At 35.8% G+C, this 5,730-nt stretch overlaps 1 long non-coding RNA gene across 1 annotated transcript; it reads right to left on the reverse strand.

The window, feature by feature from the left end:
- Positions 1-2,393: 2,393 nt before the first annotated feature.
- Positions 2,394-3,969, reverse strand: LOC121218360 (uncharacterized). Its single transcript, XR_005914610.1, has 2 exons — positions 2,903-3,969; positions 2,394-2,820 (listed from the first exon to the last, which is right to left on the reverse strand). It is a non-coding gene; the product is annotated as an uncharacterized lncRNA (long non-coding RNA).
- Between the last annotated feature and the right edge of the window lie 1,761 nt (positions 3,970-5,730).

A 5,730-nucleotide genomic window follows, 5' to 3' on the forward strand; every position in this document is an offset into this window, starting at 1 on the left:
TAGAGGAAAGACGAATGGAAGATTTTCGTAAGACTTTGGAGGAATGTGATTTATCTGATATGGGGTTTACTGGGAACTGGTTTACTTAGGAAAGGGGGAATTTACCTGAGAATAATATTCAAGAGAGGTTAGATAGAGGAATGGCGACTGCAGAGTGGCTGCATTTGTTTCCTGATTTTCAGCTTCAACATCTTCCTCATACGTTTTCTGACCATTGCCCATTACTGGTTAATACAAAGGAGGAGTACAGAGAGAGAACACAAAAAAGCTTCAAATTTGAGGCTTGGTGGGTATTGGAGGATTCGTTTTTAAATACAGTTAAAAACATATGGGAACATTCTAAAGGAGATTTTTAAGCAAGTTGGACAGCATGAAAGAGGGGCTGGAGCAATGGGCTAGTCAAATTCGGTTCTCTAGAAAAGTAAAGAAGTTGTTATCATCCAAGCTGGTTTCATTACTTGAAGAGGAAAGAGATGAAGAAAATTTAGCTGACCTGATTGATACAAAGATCCAACTTAATTTCGAAATAGAAAAGGATGAGTGCTATTGGGAATAAAGGGCAAGGGTGAACTGGTTGAAATTTGGGGATAAAAATACAGCCTTTTTTCACAAACAAGCTACACAGAAACGATAGAGGAATTTGATTCGCAAAATGAAGAACGAGGATGGGATGGAGACGGAAGATTTAAAGGAAATGGAATTAATTGCCAGGACATATTTCAATCAGTTATTTTCTGGTGGCAAATCTAGAAATTTTGAGCATGTTTTATCTGGAGTTCACAGGTGTATCTCAAACGAAGATAATTCAATGCTAAAAGAGATTTATACAAAGGAGGAGATTCAGCAGGCTCTATCAGAATTAGGGCCCACTAAGGCTCCAGGGGAAGATGGATTTCCAACGTTATTCTACCAGAAGTGTTGGGCAATTGTCGAAGAAGAGGTAATTTCTTTTTGTCTCGATCAACTAAATGGAAGAATGGAGATAAGACCAATTAATAGAACAAATATTGTTTTAATCCCCAAAATTTCAAATCCAGTGGATATATCACATTTCAGGCCTATTAGTTTGTGTAATGTCATATACAAATTAATGGCTAAAGTTTTAGCGAATCGTATTAGGAAAGTGTTAGACAAATGCATTGATCTTGCACAAAATGCTTTTGTGCCTAGGAGATTGATATCAGATAATGTGTTGCTGGCTTATGAATTAATCCATACGTTGAAACAAAAGAGGTCAGGGAAGAAGGGTTTTATGGCAGTCAAGTTGGATTTGAGTAAGGCATATGATAGGGTGGATTGGAGTTTTGTGGAGGAAATAATGAAAAAAATGGGTTTTGATCTAGAGTGGGTGACCAAACTGTTAAAATGCGTTAATACAGTCTCTTATTCAATAGGTATTAATAGACATCATGGAAACTTCTTTTATCCTTCAAGAGGTTTACGACAAGGGGATCCGTTGAGTCCGTTCTTATTTCTGTTCTGTGGAGAAGGTCTCTCTATCCTTATGAGATTGGGTATTCAGGAAAACAAAATTAGAGGCGTCAAAGCAAGCAGAAGAGGGCCGTATGTTTCACATTTGCTTTTTGCGGATGATTGTTTTCTGTTTGGGGAAGCTTCTGAGAGGGGTTCAATTTTTTTAAAACAGGTCCTCCGTGAATACGAATTTTGCTCGGGTCAGAAAGTTAACTTTTCAAAATCTACAATTTTTTTTAGCGGCAACACTCAAGGAGAAAGAACAATTACTCAGATGTTTGGGGTACAAAGTTCAGATGATCTGGAAAGATATTTAAGGTTACCTAGCCTGGTGGGCAGAAAGAAGATAGCGTTTCAAATGCTGAAGGATAGATTCAAGCAACGAATTGACAATTGGAGTATCAAATATCTCTCACAAGGAGGTAAAGAGGTCTTCATAAAAACTGTTTTACAATCTATACCAACCTACTCGATAATATGTTTTTTACTTCCTAAATCTTTCTACAAGGAACTAGAGGGTATTATTGCTAAATTTTGGTGGCAGAAAAATAAGCGGAAAAAAGGGATCCATTGGTGCTCTTGGAAGGATATATGCATTGAAAAAGAATTGGGTGGGTTAGGTTTTAGAAGTCTTGATAAATTCAATATAGCTTTACTGGCAAAACAGGGTTGGCGTCTTCTTAATTATCCAAGTTCTTTATTAGCCCGAGTTTTAAAAGCGAAATATTTTCCAGAAACAAATTTCTTAAATGCTCCTCTGAGTAACTCACCTTCACTTACCTGGAGGAGTATTTGGTCGTCAAAAAAACTCCTGACAGATGGATTATGTTGGAGGGTTGGTAAAGGTGACCACATTTCAGTATGGGATGATATATGGGTGCCGAAAATGGCTGCAGACAGATTACAGAATGACAATAACATTGAAAATATCAGAGTAGTGTCCGATTTAATCAATGAAGATAGCAGAACATGGAACAAGGATTTGATTGTTCATACCTTTAGCTCGGATATCGCTAGGAAAATACTACAGATTCCGCTGTCAAAGTCAATTCAGGAAGACATCCAAGTGTGAAGAGGGGAGGCAACTGGTGACTTTTCCGTAAGGAGCGCCTATAAACTATTACAGAAAGCTACAATTGATCCTAGTGTTTATTTACAGACCGCTACAAAAAATTTCTTCAGAAAACTTACATTTACCCTCAAAAATCAAGATTACAATTTGGAGAATAGCTTGGAACTACATTCCCACTTTTTTCAATCTGAAGATGCGGACAGTGATGGTTGAGGATCGATGCTCGAGATGCGGTCAGGAAGGAGAAGATAGTTTCCATGTTTTCTATCTGTGCCCTACAGCAAAGGAGATATAGAGTCACTTAAATTTCTCATGGATATTCAACAACAGTCATATGGATACTTGGAGTTGGCTTACCTGGGTTTTCAGCCAAGGGACAAATGAACAGTGCAGGAGTTTCTGTTGCGGGCTCTGGTTAATCTGGACAAACAGGAATAAATTATTATATGAAAACATATCAAACACTAGTTGGGATATCTCCAAAAAAATACAAAGTTATATTCTAGAGTTAGAAGGGAGTAGAGAAAGAGAACTTATCGAAGGAACTAGCGTGAGGTCTAGACAAAGTTCACAAAGGGGGAAAAATGCCATCCTTTTTGATGCGGCCTTCGACTTAAAGAACTCCAGATCTGCGTCAGGCCTTGTTGTTTGTAATGAGGAAGGTAAGATATTTGCAACAAAGTCGACCCTTCATGAAGATATCGCATCTCCATTTGTAGCGGAAGCAGTGGCAGGTCTTCAAGCCGCAAGGTTAGGGATTCAGTTGGGTTTTCATATTGTAGACATAATCGGAGACTCAAGAACAGTGATTACAAAATGCCAAAATACAAGTCGTGACAAATCAAAAATATGGGCGATAATCAGTGATATTCAAAGCTTAAAGGATCAATATCGAAGGATCAGATTCCATTTTATCCCAAGGTCAGAGAACAAAGAAGCCCACAGTCTAGCTAGAGAAACACTCAATAAGGGAAGAGAGCAGTACCTGGAGGGAGAGACCTTTCGATCATCTAGAGGAGAAATGGTACCAAATCATCGGATTTCTTCAGAGTAAAAGAAATGGGAGAACTTCAGTGTAAAAGAAATGGGAAGACTTCAGCGTTCGGTAATATGGGACGACGCTTGAAATGGGTGGAATAGTACCGTTCTGAAAAGCAAAATTGATAGTGAAAAGATATGGAAAGATTTGCTTTTACGTTTCAATGGTCTTGGGCAGAAGAAACGTCAGTATCATTTATGAAGATCAACTGACTGTTCGGCCGGAAACAATTTGAATTTTCATTTATTTTCTCTTTTCTTGTGCAAGACAAACAGATATTGGGCCTGCTTATTTTTGTTATTTTGTTTTCTTAGGGCAAATTGGGTTTAGCCCAATTGAACTTTATTTTTACAATTTATCAATAAAGTCCAGTCGAATTTTTCAAAAAAAAAATGTCCAAAATCCAAAAGTTGAACACTTTGCTTCTTTATTTCTGCTCCCAGATACGTCCTCCATCAACCTTGACTTTTCTTAATTCATTTCATTTTTGAGTCTTCCCGGTCCTTTATAACTTAAACAAATGAGTTAGCAATGTTACATGGTAGTCACATATATTTGAACTCCCCCATTTATATGATTCCCTTGCAATCAAAACCAAGATAAAATGTTATCCTCGCGAATCATGCTAGTGGCTAGCTTTTTAAGAAGTTTTGCAGAGTACAATCAAGACATTGGGGGATCGAATATCCAATTTATGTCAACGTCAATGGTATTTGATTTTACAGCGACCCATTTTCCTTTTATCTTTATTCTCTTTGCTGCTTATTATCTTAAAATTTACCGTATCGATTTCAGCTCTTCTACCAACCAGCTTCTGATTAGGTGATTTGAGACCATATTAACTTGTCAGCTCAAAGAATGTTTTCCGAACCAGAGACAAACTTTTAAACGTTAAACATGGGTGTTAAGGTTATTGGCTGGCTGCCACAAACACCAAATGTCCAAAGATTTGGTGTTGGGATCTATCAAATCCCATGCAAAATCCATATGTTCATTGAATTCATTCATTTTCACTCCTCCATTGTAACCCAGAAAGTGTGGGCTCGACTTAGATTTTGTTGTGCGATTAGCATGATTGCACACCCTGCTTATTATACCAACAAATTATGCATATTTCTAAAATTTATAGGTTGATGTGGTGTTTTCTGATAGATATTGACTCAGTGTTTAGTTTAGATTTTAATCTTATTTATATTTAGTTAAAAGTGTAGGGAAATATAAATATAGAGTAGGTTTTAATGTATGTATGGGACATGGTTTGTTAAGGATGTAATTAAAAGTTAAAAAGTTTTTCATGTATTTATACACTAGTAGCATAGAAAGGGATTTGTTTCGTTTATCAAATGTTTTAAGGTTTTTTTGATCTACTACAGAATTATTTTATTTTGATATGACATCCATGATATACTTCTCTCTTTTTATTATTCTAATTTGAAAGAATTGATTTTTATATATTATAATAAAAAATAATATTTTTTCCCTTACACTTTTTCTCTACAAAGTGAACTTTTAATATATATTTAGGAACTTACGATTTATGAGTAAACAACTTCAATATTTTTATGGAATTAAAAAAAAAAAAGATTTCCGAAAAGCTTTCTTAGACTTGGAAAATCTTCTACTAGATTGTTTCTCGTAATGTAAATGAAGGGAAATATATATTATATTCCAACAACTTTCCACTCCGTTCATTGATTTTATTTTGTTGAATAAATAACGTGCTTTGCTGGGGCAAGTTCAATAATATTAATTAATGTCAAATAGGATATTCTAGTATCTATTTCCTTTTTCAATAAATGATTTTTTTAAGTATCAATCCATGATCAAATTTGTTCAAAAGTGCATTTTCTGTATTGAATTGCATGTCTTTAAAGTAAAATTTTCCTTCCTTAGGTACATTTGAAGTAAAGTTATTGTCTATAATCACACGGATTGTGAGATGAAAGGCCTAACCTCGTTACAGTTAGTATCTGAGCTAAGGTTATGAAAACATCGATTGAAAAGATGAAAGAAGTTATTGATCAAATTAAGTTAACGGAGACCCATGTGAGGGCCAAGAAAGCAAGTCGATCAAGATATATATTGCTAGCTTTGGAATGTCGAGTGGTCAATCTTGAGGAGTACATCCCATGAGGGAGATACTTAA

The sequence above is a fragment of the Gossypium hirsutum genome, chromosome D06 (assembly GCF_007990345.1).
Source record: "Gossypium hirsutum isolate 1008001.06 chromosome D06, Gossypium_hirsutum_v2.1, whole genome shotgun sequence".
Lineage (NCBI taxonomy): Eukaryota > Viridiplantae > Streptophyta > Magnoliopsida > Malvales > Malvaceae > Gossypium > Gossypium hirsutum.